The sequence below is a fragment of the Lynx rufus genome, unplaced genomic scaffold (genome assembly GCF_022079265.1).
Source record: "Lynx rufus isolate CCGP_SWC_20201006 ecotype Redwood Valley unplaced genomic scaffold, mLynRuf1.p SCAF_4, whole genome shotgun sequence".
Taxonomy (NCBI): domain Eukaryota; kingdom Metazoa; phylum Chordata; class Mammalia; order Carnivora; family Felidae; genus Lynx; species Lynx rufus.
The window spans coordinates 156,042,608-156,057,691 of record NW_025814856.1 but is presented as its reverse complement, the minus strand read 5'-3'; the positions used below and the strand labels follow the sequence as shown (position 1 = coordinate 156,057,691).

General features: G+C 36.7%; 1 protein-coding gene and 1 pseudogene across 2 annotated transcripts in view; both read left to right on the top strand.

The window, feature by feature from the left end:
- The window catches only part of BRAF (B-Raf proto-oncogene, serine/threonine kinase), a 167,013-nt gene that overhangs the window by 34,494 nt on the left and 117,435 nt on the right, over positions 1–15,084 (top strand). The gene's annotated exons all lie outside the window — the stretch shown is intronic.
- Positions 10,580–10,679, top strand: LOC124525272 (uncharacterized; annotated as a pseudogene).

The following is a 15,084-nucleotide window of genomic DNA, read 5'->3' as shown; positions in this document are numbered from 1 at the left end:
ATAATGTCTGCGTATAGCCCTAATAAAGAGTCTCCTGCTTGCCCTTTATAGGTGTAAATCATGTGTTCGGCCATCACATTGTCAACTGCTGTAGAGTTTGCATCATTTCAACTATAGAACTCAAAAGGGGAAAACAATTTAAGTTCTCTTAACTGACTTCTACCTACCCAACTCATCAGGTTAACTGATAGTTCCTGTTAAAAAAAATATTTGCTGTCAAGGGCACCTGGATGGCTCAGTTGGTTAAAGCATCTGGCTTTGGCTCAGGTCACGGTCTGTGGTTCGTGAATTCGAGCCCTGCATTGGGCTCTATGCTGATAGTGCCGAGACTGCTTGGGATATTCTCTTTCCCTTTGTCTCTGCCCCTCCCCAACTTGCACACGTGTATACTCTCTCTCAAAATAATAAACTTAAAAAAATATATGCTGTCCGATTAGATGTGGGTTATATTTAAAGGAAGATTCCTCACCCTACATCAAGGTTTGGAGAATGAGTGTTCATGTTACAGTTTTAAGGTAAAATAAAATCTTTATGGTTTTACCGTTGCTTATGATTCCCTGATTTAGCGAACCTTTTCTCTTAACCAACCACCAGACTTTATTACACTGAATAAAGGGCTTTCTTTTGCACCCACTTCGGTATTACAATTGTGATGATTTACTTTGTGGAGTTGGGATTACAGTTTCTCTCAGCACCCTACTTCTCGTCATCTAAACTCACAGCTACGTTATTATACAAAAAGTCTTCAAACTTTGTCTTCTGGAATGGCTATTTGCTCTCTCAAAACAACTCTGGCTTCCTTCTTGCTAATTTACAGGATTATTGTGAGGATATTAAATCTATCAACAGTCATTCAGACTCTCATTACTTCTTGCCTATAATTGTGGCATGCTTTTAATGGTACTCTTGGCCTTTAGTGCCTCTCTGGCTTGTTAGTTAACCTGAACATTGTTGCCAGAGTAAACATCTAAAATATATGTCTAAACAGATCAAAAGCCATTTATAACAATAAGAACTGCAATTTTTAAAAAATTACTGTATATGCTGGCTTAGATGTGGTCTCTATAATCAGGAGATGTCCATTAAACAAATTATTAAAAAAAATACATTACACACATAAATTCTGAATTGTGAGTATGTGCCCAAAGGAAGAAATAGCAGGTACTGTGGAGTTGAATGTGAGTCTAGTATAGACTGGGGGAGAGTGATCAAGAAAGGCCTCGCTGAAGCGAGACCTAAAGATCTCTTCTATCTGGAGAAGCTGTGCTTGTTTGGAAAAGCACTGAGCAGAGTTTTACAAGAAGAAAAAATAGGTTGGGTAAAGGCTTTCCTGCTGGAAGGTCATTGGTGGTTGAGTTTATTGAGTAAGGGATAGACAGAATAGTGCCTGATAAGGCAAGAGGTTGGCTGGGATAAATCATTTAGGATCTTGTAATCTGTGCTAAGAAGTTTAGGTTTTATTTTGGAGTCACTGGGGAGCCAGTAAAGGGTTTAAGCAGGGAGAGTGATGTGATCAGATTTGTGTTTTAGGGATTCACTCTGATTATGGAGAATGGATCAAAGAGGAGTGGGAGTAGGGCAAAAGAAACGGGAAAAACAGTTAAGATACCTTTGTAAGTAGTAATTCAAGGAGAAAGGATAATAGTTTAGAGTAATGACAGTAAACAAGTTAACACATAAAATTATTATCTCAAAAAACCATTATCATAGCCTTGTGAAGTATGAGCAGAATAAGATTTGGAATGAACATATCCAAGCCCATCCAGTAAATAGTGGTATAAGGAATTGAAACCATGGATGTTGACCATTCGGCTTTTGTCTCTGAAACAAAAAACGAACTGCAGTGAAGATTTTTTAGCCTACCTTTATTACCTTTATCTCCTCCTAAACTCTTATTTACCTATGCTGTAGCTAAACCATACTATGACAATAGTTATTATGAACCTAACTTGTACCTAGATGCCACTGATGATTGTTTACCGTGGCTGGAATACTCTTACATAGTTAACATTAGGATCCAGATCAAAGAGGAAGCCTTCCAACTTTGTCTCCAGACACACATTGTCCATTTTCCCTCTTTTAACCACAGTAGTTTCTTTATGTCATGGTATGTTAATTCAATAGATATGTGTTGGGCACTTTGTGTAGACATTGTGGATATATTCATGTACAAAAATAGAGCGTCACTATGGAACCTATAGTCTAGAGACAACACAGACCTTGTAAACAGAATCTGTGCATACAAATGTAATTATAAATCTTGAAAAGTGCTCTGAAGGAATAAAGGATGCCTGTGGGTTCTTAGTAAATAGTACAGGATTGATTGCCTTGGAGTGGCCTTGAGTTCAGAACTATTTTTGTAATAATACTAAGACATTGTTTGCCTTTCACTCTCATTCTCTCATGAGGATTCAGTGATATAATGTGTGATAGTGTAGCAGATTGAATGTAGAAGATGATATGAAAATCCAGATGTCTTCTGTTAAGGTGGATGTTAATGATACTGTAAAAAATATAAAAAATGTTACTTTCTCTTTTCATTATTTTTGTTTTGGAAAATGTAGTTATTTTTTCATAAAAATTAGGTTAGTGTAATTTTTAAATGAATTAAATATACAGATTTCTTGCTTATAATTTTTTAATATGGTAAACATTGAAAGCTCCAACCTGCATGAATGAGAGCTGTGAGGGGTCCTCAATAATTTTTAAGATTATAAAGAGATTCTGAAACCTGGAAGTTTAAGGGGCACCTGGCTGGCTGGGTCGGTGGAGCATGCGACTGGATCTTGCATTTACAGGTTTGAGCCCTATGTTGGGTGTAGAGATTACGTAAAAATAAAATCTTTAAAAAACAAAAAAAGAAACTAGCAAGCTTAAGAACCTCTGTGGTGGGGACCTGACTTAAATTGGGGTCTTCTAGAGAATTAAAAGATCGCTTATGTCTCATTTTAAGCTCTTACCTAAAAAGTAAACTCTGGTTATCTCCATATCTCCAAAGCCTGTACTTCTTTGCATATAATGGGTATGTTGGTTAAATAACGTTTTACTGCCAAGGTCTACTGTACATGGTCCTCATTTCTTGAATTTGGTTTGAAGCCTTTATTGAAGATACCATCTTTATTTCTGATTACTGTGGGAGATAGATCTGAGTTCAGATCCTTCTTGGTGTGAAGTCGCTTAACCTTGATGAACCTTGCCACTCATCTGTAAGATAGAATGCATATTACTGTATTGTAATGATTAAATGAGCCAATGTATATAACCTGACAGGCACAGAACATGCAATAAAATGGTAACTTTTTATTTTATATACATAGCATATTGAGCTTAGTTCTAGTTAGTGGGCAGAGAGGTCTGTGGGTGAATTAGTATATAATTAAATAATCATCATTTGAGTACATCTAATAGTTTATTAGCAAAGGAGAGAAAGCCAAAATAATCCATTGCATGGTTACTCATCTTTAGAAGAGGGAACTGAAACAAAATGTAGGCTTAGAATAGTTGAAATAAAAATAACTCCAAGTACGTTGTAAGGATAGGGACAGAGTTTTATATGTCTGGTACCCCAACAGTGCCTCACATTTACTGAATATTTAAACAATGTTAAATAGCTAGAAATACTAAAAAACATTTTTATAAACCTTGCAAAAATGTGTACTATAGTTTAAAGGTCAGGTCTCAAAATATCCCACATGGCTAACTGGAGAAGTAAATAAAGGAACCTGGAAGAAAAACAGAATTGCCCTGGGGGATAACATGAAGTGTTATAAAGTGTGACTAAACAGGATCTAATAAGATAGGACAGAGTAGGGCATCTTGTGGTGGATTCCAAATTTAGCAGTTAAAATCTTAACTATATTAGAGGTAGACTCCTTGAGATCACAGTGCAGAATGTTTGCCAAGGGATGACAAGAAAATAGCTAGGAAGATCAAGTGACTGCTTTGCTTTGCTTTTCATGGCAGAGAGCTATAGGAAAATTATCCTTTTATATATTCTCTTTTGAAGCAGGTAGTTCAGTTGTGCTGAAAAGAAAGAAAAAAGAGTGTGGTGACAGATGGTAGCTACACTTGTGAATATAGCATAATGTATAAATTGTCAAATGGCTATGTTGTACACTTGGCAACTAATGTAACATTGTGTCAACTATACTCAAATACAAAAATTAAAGAAAAAGTAATATTATTATTCCTTATTTGAGATAAAAATCAACAAAAGTTGGGGGCGCCTGAGTGACTCAGTCGGTTAAGCGTCTGACTTCGGCTCAGGTTATGATCTCACGGTCCGTGAGTTCGAGCCCTGTGTCGGGCTCTGCTGACAGCTCAGAACCTGGAGCCTGCTTCAGATTCTGTGTCTCCCTCTATCTCTGCCCCTCCCCTGCTAACGCTCTGTCTCTCTCTCAAAAATGAATAAACATGAAAAAAAAATTTTTTTTTTAAATCAACAAAAGTTGGCTAGAGCAACACAGAGGTCTGGATCTAGAGCTTGCTTACATTTAAAAAAATTTTTTAAGTTTATTTACTTATTTTTTGAGAGAGACAGAGATAACGTGTGAGCAGGAGAGGGGCAGAGAGACAGAGGGAAAAAGAGAATGCCGAGCAGGTTCTGTGTTGCTAGCGGAGGGCCCAATGTGGGGCTCGACCCCTCGAAACTGTGAGGTCATGACCTGAGCCGAAACCAAGAGTCGGACACTCAACTGACTGAGCCACCCAGGGGCCCCAAATTTGCTTACATTTTAAACAGAAAGGGCTGTAGACTTTCTGTTCTTTTTACAACTAGAAAGCTTTACAGAAACTACCTGTGTAATTATCTCATAAAACTTCTTTCTCGTTTGAAGATTTTTATCAACTTAAGGTTTGAATTTTCATTGATTATTAATGTGTATTATCTCGATAGCTGTGATCTTTGAATTTATAGGCGACTAAATTGAGATGTCATTTGTAGTAAGAGCAAGTGAAAAGTATGTTGCTATTCACACTTGGTATTTAAGTAGATGCTTATATTATGCAATCAGTGCCAGCAGTTGGTTGTTAATTGAAGATAGTTTAACTGGAAAAAATTTAAGGATATTAAAATATAAACACCACATTTTAATTTAAAACATATAAATGTATTCTCCTATACCTATATTTTGATATAATGTTTGATTAATGTGCTCTGAGTGGAGTTCCATGTGTTTTTTCATGTCTCAACAATACTTATAATGCATTATCCATAACCACCTGTTTTCTTTTTACTCTAATCATCTGTGAGTTGAGTGAACAAATCATGAGAGATTCTAGGAAAAGGATGAAGATGACTTAGACTAGAGTGATAACAGGGGAAGTGATACAAAGTAATCTGATACATGATATATTTCAGCCATAGATCCAAGAGAATTTTCTCTTGAACTAATTTCCAAGTGCATAAACTTCAGAGACAAACTGAAAAAGAGAAATCACTGCTAAGAACCAAATTTTTGTTCTACAAGATCGAGTAAGATACTTTTTTCTTCATATCCAGGATCCAATCTTCTAGTGAATTCCATTGGCACTACTTTTGAAATATATCTTGAACCATACCATTTCTCACTGCTTTCGTTGCTACCATGTCAGTCTTAGCTACTTTCCTCTGTCCAATAACAATAACCTGTATATAAATGGTCTTGCCCCCTTGCGTTGTGGTCTCTACATGGCAATGGGAGTGATCACTTAAAACGTAATTTATGTTATTTCTTTGCTCACAAAACCACACTTAAAATGGAACCTAGACTTTGTATGGTTTTCAAGATCTATATAATCTGACTCTTGCCAGCCTCTGTCACTTCATCTTCTAAACTAGTGATTCTCGGGGCGCCTGGGTGGCTCAGTTGGTTAAACATCCAACATCAGCTCAGGTCATGGTTTGTGAGTTCGAGCCCCACATGGTGTTCTGTGTTGTCAGCGCAGAGGCTGCTTTGGATACTCTCTCTCCTCTCTGTGTCCCTCCCCTGCTCTCTCTCTCTGTCTCAAAAGTAAACATTAAAAATATCATTAATAAAATAAAATAACTAGTGATTCTCAAAATGTAGTCCAGGGACAGTTGGAGGCTGCCGAGGCTCTTTTGGAGGATCCACAAGGCCAAAACTATTTTTATAAAATAATTATGATATTTTGTAAAAACTTTTTATAAAAATACTAATATGTTAATTTTTCAGAGTTTCCAGTTGTTCATTAATGTGTTTTATTGCTACAGATTAATGCAAAGTCAAATGAGAATCCAGCTATCTTTTATTAAGCTAGTCATTAAAAAGAATTGCAGGGGCGCCTGGGTGGCTCAGTCGGTTAAGCGGCCGACTTCAGCTCAGGTCACGATCTCGCGGTCTGTGAGTTCGAGCCCCGCGTCGGGCTCTGGGCTGATGGCTCAGAGCCTGGAGCCTGCTTCCGATTCTGTGTCTCCCTCTCTCTCTGCCCCATCCCCGTTCATGCTCTGTCTCTCTCTGTCTCAAAAATAAATAAAACGTTAAAAAAAAAAACTAAAAAAAAAAAAAGAATTGCAAAGATGTAAACACTGACATCCTTCTCACTAAGTCTTTTTTGTTTTGGACTTTAAAAATAATTTGTGTTACATGATGGATTTCCTACTAAATTAATATTTTTACAATTTCTCAGTCTTATTTTCCAGTGTGGCAAATATTAATAGATATAGCCCACATAACCAAAGCTTTTAGAGATCCTCAATAATTGTTAAGAGTGTAAAGCGATCCTGGGGTGCCTGGGTGGGGCTTATCGGTTAAGCATCTGACTCTTGATTTTGGTTCAGGTCATGATCTCACGGTTCATGAGTTTGAGCCCCGCATCAGGCTCTGCGCTGACAGTATGGGGCCTGCTTGGGATTCTCTCTCTTTCCCTCTGTCTCTGCCCCTCCTCTGCTCACTCTCACTCTCAAAAAATAAATACATAAACTTAAAAAAAAAAAAAAGTTTAAAGCAATCCTGAGACCAAAAAGTTTGAGAACTGTTGTTTTGCACTATCAGCATTTTCTTAACACCAGCTACATTGGCTTTCTTGTTCTTTGTAATCTCCAAGCACCCTTCTAACCTAGGGCTTTTTTCAGCAGCTGGTATTTTTTCCTATGGCTGAAGGGTATTCTTCCAAGCTTCCTCACTTCATTCAAATGTTCAAATGTCACCACCTCTTTGATGAGACCTTTCTTAACAGCAAACTGCTCTTTCTAAGAGCTTCTTCCCTACCCCCTGTCCCTTACTTAGACTGAATTTTCCTCCAAGCACTTGTCACTGTTGGAAATTAAGTGACATGTTTGTTTTCCTGTTTTGGTCTCCTACCTGAATATATACTCTGTGAGGGTGGGGATTTTGTTCACTGCTATGAGGCGAGAGCCTTGAACAGTGTTGGGTACATGAGTCATTAATCGGTTTTTGACAATGAAAAAAGTAAAAATACACAGAAACAGAATCCATGAGTAAAAATGTGAGTAATATAGAATACATACTCTGGAAATCTAATACATGAATTAAAGGATTTCTAGAAGGAAAAAAGCAGAGAAGTAAAAATTAGTTAAATAATAGAAGACTGTATCTGAGCTGTAGAAAGACTTGAATCTGTATGTCGAAAGACAGAATAACAAGCAAAAGTTACATTTCCAGTTGAGATTCCTGAATATCAGGAAAAGAGATGATCATAAGCTTGTAGACAGAACAGAAGGGGAAGATAAGTCAACATTGGCAACACTGAGAGAAGAAAGTGTGTTTAAGAATCCCATATCTGGGGGCGCCTGGGTGGCGCAGTCGGTTAAGCGTCCGACTTCAGCCAGGTCACGATCTCGCGGTCCATGAGTTCGAGCCCCGCGTCGGGCTCTGGGCTGATGGCTCAGAGTCTGGAGCCTGTTTCCGGTTCTGTGTCTCCCTCTCTCTCTGCCCCTCCCCCGTTCATGCTCTGTCTCTCTCTGTCCCAAAAATAAATAAATGTTGAAAAAAAAAAAAAATTAAAAAAAAAAAAAAAAAAAGAATCCCATATCTGGCCAAGGTATTTTCAGACAAGAATGGAACCAAAGTATATACATCCCCCATATACACTATCTGTACACTAAAGAGACATGATTAAAAGTGGAAATCAACATCTATAGATGTTGATCCCATATACTGTAATGTTAACTTTTTAGAAATTAAAAAATATTATTTTAATTCTAAATAAGTGATTCTGAAAGTGAGGTGCCTATACCAGTGGCAGCAGCATTACCTGGAAATGTCTTTTTAAAAAAATGCAGGCCCTATTGCAGACCTACTGAAACAGAAACTCTGGGCATGAGGCTCTGCAAGCTATATTCTAACCAGCTGTTTTAGTGATTTTGTACATGGTAGACTTTGAAGACCATTGTTAATCCTAGATCCAACTTAAAATAATAAACACAAGCATTTTAAGTAATTCTGTATGTTTTACTCTAAGGTTTTGACATATATTAATTTAATTTCTCCCCTAACTACCTTATGAAGTAGGTACTCTCATCATTTCCATTTTGTAGTTGAGAAATTTAGAAACTTGGCCAGGTATTCAGGACTGGTTAGTGGTGAATTAAGATTTTTTTTTTAAGAGATAATTATCTCTTTTTAAAAAATTATTTTGAGAGAGAAAAAGCACAAGCAGGGGAGGGACAGAGAGAGAGAGGAGAGAGCAAGAATCCCAAACAGGCTCCACACTGTCAGCGCAAAGCCCGATGTGGGGCTCGAACCCACGAACCATGAAATCATGACCTGAGTTGAAGTCAGATGCTTAACCAACTGATCCACTCAGGTGCCCCAGTGGTGAATTAAGATTTAAATCAAAGTATTATGACTACAAAGCCCATGCTTTTAGCCGCTACAGAGCCCTAGTGCTTTCTTCAATTTGGGGGATGGAGCAGAACTAAGCAAGTTAGGAAATCCAAGAAGTATAAAGGAGAAGATTGACACACCTGAATATATAAAAATTTAAGATTTTTATAAGAAAATAGTATGCACATAAAAGAAAAAGATGTGATACACAATGGCAAAACTGACACATAACACAGGATTAACAGTTCTGCTATACAGAGAGCTCTCACAAATTGTTAAGAAAATGACTACATTAAAAATGGACAAAAGATACAAACCTATATAATTCATAAAAGAAGACATGCAGATTTCATAATATCTGAGTAGATACTCAAATCTCATTAGTAGTAGAAAAGGGAGTTGGTATTAACAGCAAGATTATTGTTTTTCCATCTGTGTGGTAGCAAAAAAAAAAAAAAAAATGACATCAGGTACTAGCTGGAATATAGGAAAATCCTTTCAGTATCTCTCAGCATCCTATCAGCACCTGTTTGGGTATGATAGGGCTGAGGTGCTGATAGGATTGAGATACGGGTACTGATAAGGATTGAGAATTTCTAAAACCTTTTGCAAAAGTACATGTTAATGTCTGTTACAGATTTGAAAAGCTGTGTGCATGTGTGTCCATCCTTTGATCCAGCAATTAATTGCCCGTTAGGGAATCTATCCCACAGAAATAAAGGCCCTGGCAAATGGGTAACTGTATAACTATTGTGTATTGCAGCATTATTCAGCAAAATGTGCCAACAACCAGAATGTGAATGTCTCAATACATGGTTGAGTAAACTTGAACACAAAATTACCAGAACAATGATAGTTGCCAAGTAATAATATATAAAGTATAATCTTGGTTTTATTTTTAAAAAGAACAGAAGAAAGGCAGAGAGAAAAATATGGAAGAGTATGACTCAAAGTGTTAACATTGATTACTTCAGAGTCATAGGATTGGGGTGAAGGTGGAAGGGAAAATTACAAACTGATTTTTTTTTTAATGTCCTTATTTGATTTTTGTGGAACAAGGGGTGTGTGTGTCTGTGTGTCTGTCTGTTAAGTCTGTAGACGAAATGGGAATGGATTGGTGTTTTGCTTGCCAAATATAAAAACTTTCCAGTTTAGAATGTTAGATGTAGACTGATGGATGTATCTTTAGAAATGTCAAAATGTCTTCGTTTTGGACTACTTTTTTGTTGTGTGATCCATAGCTAGGTGGCTTATTTCTAAAATATGTGTAAGATCATAAAATACTCATGAATGTGTATTAGTATTGAAAATTCTCCTTAGGGGCACCTGGGTGACTCTGTTGGTTGAGCATCTGACTCTTGATTTCATCTCAGGTCATGAGATGGAGCCCTGTGTCAGGCTCTGTGCCGAGAGCATGGAGGCTGCTTAAGATTCATTCTCTCTCCCTCCTTCCCTCTCGCCCTTCCCCCCTGCCCCCGCTTGTTTGCTCACACTCAAAATAAAAATAAATAAATAAAAATTTTTAAAAAATAGTAAAAGTTTAAAAAAAGAATGAAAATTCTCCTTAAATGTTAAAGTAGGATGACATACACTGGACCCACCAAAAATAACCCCAAAATGTTCTGTAAGAATCATATTTATCTGATGTGTGAATATTACTTTAGAAATTTTACTTATTTAATTAACTAAATTTCAGTAGTTAAGCAGATTTTATCATTAACCTTTACATTTGAATATATTTTAAACTTAGCTTTAATTAGATAAATTCTTTACCTGATTAAAACTTGGTCTTGATTGCTTCTCAGCTTTTTGGCTAAGATCAAGTGTAGTATCTGTTCTTATCAGTTTAAAACTTGGTCTTGAAATGCAAAAAACAAAAAAAAAAAACCCACAAAAACTGTTAATAGAGTTGACTGCACTGATTCATCATGGCTTTAAAAATTTTGTAGCTAGTATTTTATTGAAAATTGCCAAAAAATTAAAAAAAAAATACAAAAGCATATGCACCGAAGGGCAACTTTAATTTCCATTCTGACAGAGCTCTAGTCTTATCTCTCACATGTAACCACTGTCAGTAGTATCTGTGTGTTATTTCTGAGTTTGTCTGTATAAAGCCAACTGTTGGTGGACTTTGATGACGATGATGATGATGATTTTAGAGAGAGTGCATGTATGTGAGAGTTAGAGGGAGAGAGGGGGAGAGAATCTTAAGCAAGCTCAATGCTGAGCATGGAGCCTAGCTCAGGCTTGATCCCTTGGGATCCCTTGAGCCAAAAATCAAGAGTCGAATGCACAACCAACTGAGCCCCCAGACACCTCCCGTTGCCACCCCCTTTTTTAGTTTTTTTTTTTTTTTTTTTTTTTTTTGAGAGAGAGAGAAAGAGCAGGAGAGGGGCAGAGACAGAGGGAGAGAGAGAATCCAAAGCAGGCTCTGCACTGTCAGCACAGAGCCCAGTGTGGGGCTTGAATTCATAAACTGTGAAATCATGACCTGAGCCTAAACCAAGAGTCAGCTGCTTACTCTACTGAGCCACCCAAGCACCCTGCTGTCAACTTTTTAAATTGTATATATTATTGCTATACTGATTATGTAAATTATATATTCTTTATATTGGAAAAAAATAAAGAACATTTATGTAATCAATGCCCAGAATATTTTTGATCTAGGGAAAATTTTTGAATTTAACTTTTTTTTTTTTTTAAGTTTATTCATTTTGAGAGAGACAGCTCAAATGTGGGAGGGGCAGACGGGGGGAACAGAGGATCAGAAGCAGGCTCTGTGCTGACAGCAGAGAGCCTGATGTGGGGCTTGAACTCATGAACCATGAGATCATGACCTCAACCAAAGCCAAGAGTTGGATGCTTAACCAACTGAGCCACCCAGGCACCCTTGACTTTAACTTTTTAAAAACTTTTTTAATTTTTTTAATTTAATTTTTTTTTAATTTACACCCAAATTAGTTAGCATATAGTGCAACAATGATTTCAGGAGTAGATTCCCTAGTGCCCCTTACCCATTTAGCCCATCCCCCCTCCCATCCCCCCTCTAGTAACCCTCTGATGTTCTCCATGTTTATGAGTCTCTTATGTTTTGTCCCCTTCCCTGTTTTTATATTCTTTTTGTTGCCCTTCCCTTATGTTCATCTGTTTTGTCTCTTAAAGCCCTCATATGAGTGAAGTCATATGATTTTTGTCTTTCTCTAATTTCACTTAGCATGATCCCCTCCAGTTCCATCCACGTAGTTGCAAATGGTAAGATTTCATTCTTTTTGATTGCTGAGTAATACTCCATTGTGTGTGTGTGTGTGTGTGTGTGTGTATACACACTTTGGCTATTATATACATATATATAGTATAAAGTGTATATATACATATATATATATATATACACACACACACACACACACACACACACACACACACACACTTTGGCTCTCTCTCTCTCTCTATATATATATATATCTCCATACTTTGGCTATTGTTGATAGTGCTTCTATAAACATGGGGGTGCATGTGTCCCTTCGAAACAGCTTACCTGTATCCCTTGGATAAATAACCTAGTAGTGCAATTGCTGGGTCGTAGGGTAGTTCTATTTTTAGTTTTTTGAGGAACCTCCATACTGTTTCCAGAGTGGCTGCACCAGCTTGCATTCCCACTTGACTTTAACTTTTAATAATAACTAGATAAATAGTAGAAAAAGCAAAAAAATTACCTTTCCTTTCAATATTTTGAATTATTAGAGAAATTGACACGTGTCCTCTTCTATCAGGTAGTAAGAGAAAGTTGTTGGATGGTTTTCAGTCTGGCATAATCATAAATGTGGCATCTCAATCTGTTCATTCATCTGTTTATTGTTTTCTGTGTTATTGTGCGTATGTATGATAGGAAATACCTGAATACAGGTATTTTACTAGCTCCCTTAGTCAAAAGAGGGATTTAAGTCTGAGTTTGGTACAAAACTACCTGAATATATGTGCCAACTGTTTACTAAAGTTAGAGAACTCCAGTTGCTTGGCACCTGCAGACCCTGGAGGAAGTTACGATGGCACCTGTCATCCTTGCGCCCTGGTATTTCTTTTGGATAGAACTTTGACAACCTTTTAGATTCTCTACGGGCTTACTGTCCTAATTAGGTTTTATAAGGCTTTTTGAGTTGATTCTGGCAATTTAGATTTTTATATAAATGTCTATTTCAACCAAATTTTCAATTTAATGAGATTGTGTATAATACTGCCCTCAGTGTCTTTAATCTTTATCTCCATGTGTTTTACCTTTCTGATTCTTAATGTATTTTATTTTCTTTTTGAGATTTTCAGGTTATTGATCAATATTATTAATTTCTTCAATGAATTAATCCTTAGTTTATTTAACTTAATGCACTTAATTTTTGTTTGCTCTTTTTTTAATTCCTGTTACTATATTTATTTTTTCTCAGGGTTTTTTGTTGTGATTATTGTTCTATCTTACATCAGTTTATTTTCAGATTGGTTTTTTTTCCCCTAATAAGTACATTTGAGGCTATTGATTTTCTCTTTTAAATATTGCTTTGGCTCCCTCCCATAAGTGTTGATATGCAGTGTGTAATTATCAATCAGTTCTGAATATTGTACTTTCAGTTGTGGATTTTTCTTTAAGTCAGGAGGTATTTGGAAGTTGAATGTTTTTTCTTGGTTGTTTTATATTATTTTTTATTTATTTTTAATGTTTATATTTGACAGAGAGAGAGAGAGAGAGAGAGAGAGAGAGCGTGCGTGCCCACGAGTGGGCATGGGCAGAGAGAGAGGGAGACAGAATCTGAAGTAGGCTTCAGGCTCTGAGCTGTCAGCACAGAGCCCAATGCAGGACTCGAACTCATTAGCCATGAGATCATGACCTAAGCCAAAGTCTCACGCTCAACTGACAGAGCCACTCAGGCGCCCCTGGAAGTTGAGTTTTTAAAAAACTTCCCAGTGCCTGGATTCATAGGTTTGTTTGACTGACTGATTGATTTTTATTTTTTAGCTATAATTCAGTCTTTTTTTTTTTTCAAGTAGGCTCCACACCCAACACGGGCCTTGAATTCATGACTCTGGGATCAAGAGTCAGATGCTCTATTGACTGAACCAGCCAGGTGCCCCTGCTGTAATTTTATTCTTAATTTACAGTTTGGCTATCTTATGGTTAGAGAAGAAGGCTATAAGTATCTACATATTGACATTCCTGAGATTTCCTGTATGTTCTAATACATAATCAGTTTTCTAAATACTGATCCTTAGCTTTCTCCCCTCCCCCATTCTAAGGTTATTTTAAGTGAGATATAATTCACATGCCATAAAAATTGTCCTTCTAAAGTATACAAGTCAGTAGATTTTAGTATACTCACAAGGTTGTGTAACCATCACCAGTATCTAAGTCCAGAACATTTTTGCTACTCCAGAAAAAGCCCCTATTCCCATTAGCTGTCAGTTCCAGTTCTCTCTCTTTTTCAGTCCCCTGGCATCCACCATTCTTTCTGTGTCTATAGATTTGCCTGTTCTGGGTATTTCCTATAAAAGGAATCATACAATATGTGCCCTTTAATGTCTGTCTTCATTTACTTAACATAATACTTTGAAAGTTCGTTTATGTTGTCGCATGTGTCAGTCCTCCATTCCTTTTTTTTTTGTAAATTGAGGTGAAATACACATAACATAAGCCACTTTAAAGTGAAAAATTCAGTAGCATTTAGTATATTCACCATGTTGTACAACCACCACTGATGTCTAGTTCAAAATACATTCATCACTCTAAAATAAAACCATGTACCAACTAAGCAATTTTTCTCCATTCTTCTCTCTCCCAACCTCCGAAGGTCACCAGTTTGCTTTCTGTTACCATGGATGTATCTATTCTTAATATTTTATACAAATGGAATCATAAAATATATGACCTTTTGTGTCTGGTTTCTTTTCACTTAGCATAATGTTTTCCAGGATTATCTACATTGTACTTTCCTTTTTATGGGTGAATAACATTCCATTGTCCTATACCACAATTTGTTTATCCATTCATCCATTGATGGATGTTTGGGGATTACTTACAACTTTTGGCTATTGTGAATAGTGCTGCTATGAATATTGGTGTACTTGTATTTGGGTACCTGTTTTCACTTATTTTAGGTGTATACCTAGGAGTGGAATTGCTGGGTCACACGGTAATTCTGTGTTGTTTTTTTGTTGTTGTTTTGAGGAACCAGCAAACTTGGTACAGCAGCTGCATCATTTTACATTCCCATCAGCAGTGCATGAGGGTTCCAGTTTCTTCATATTCTCACCAACA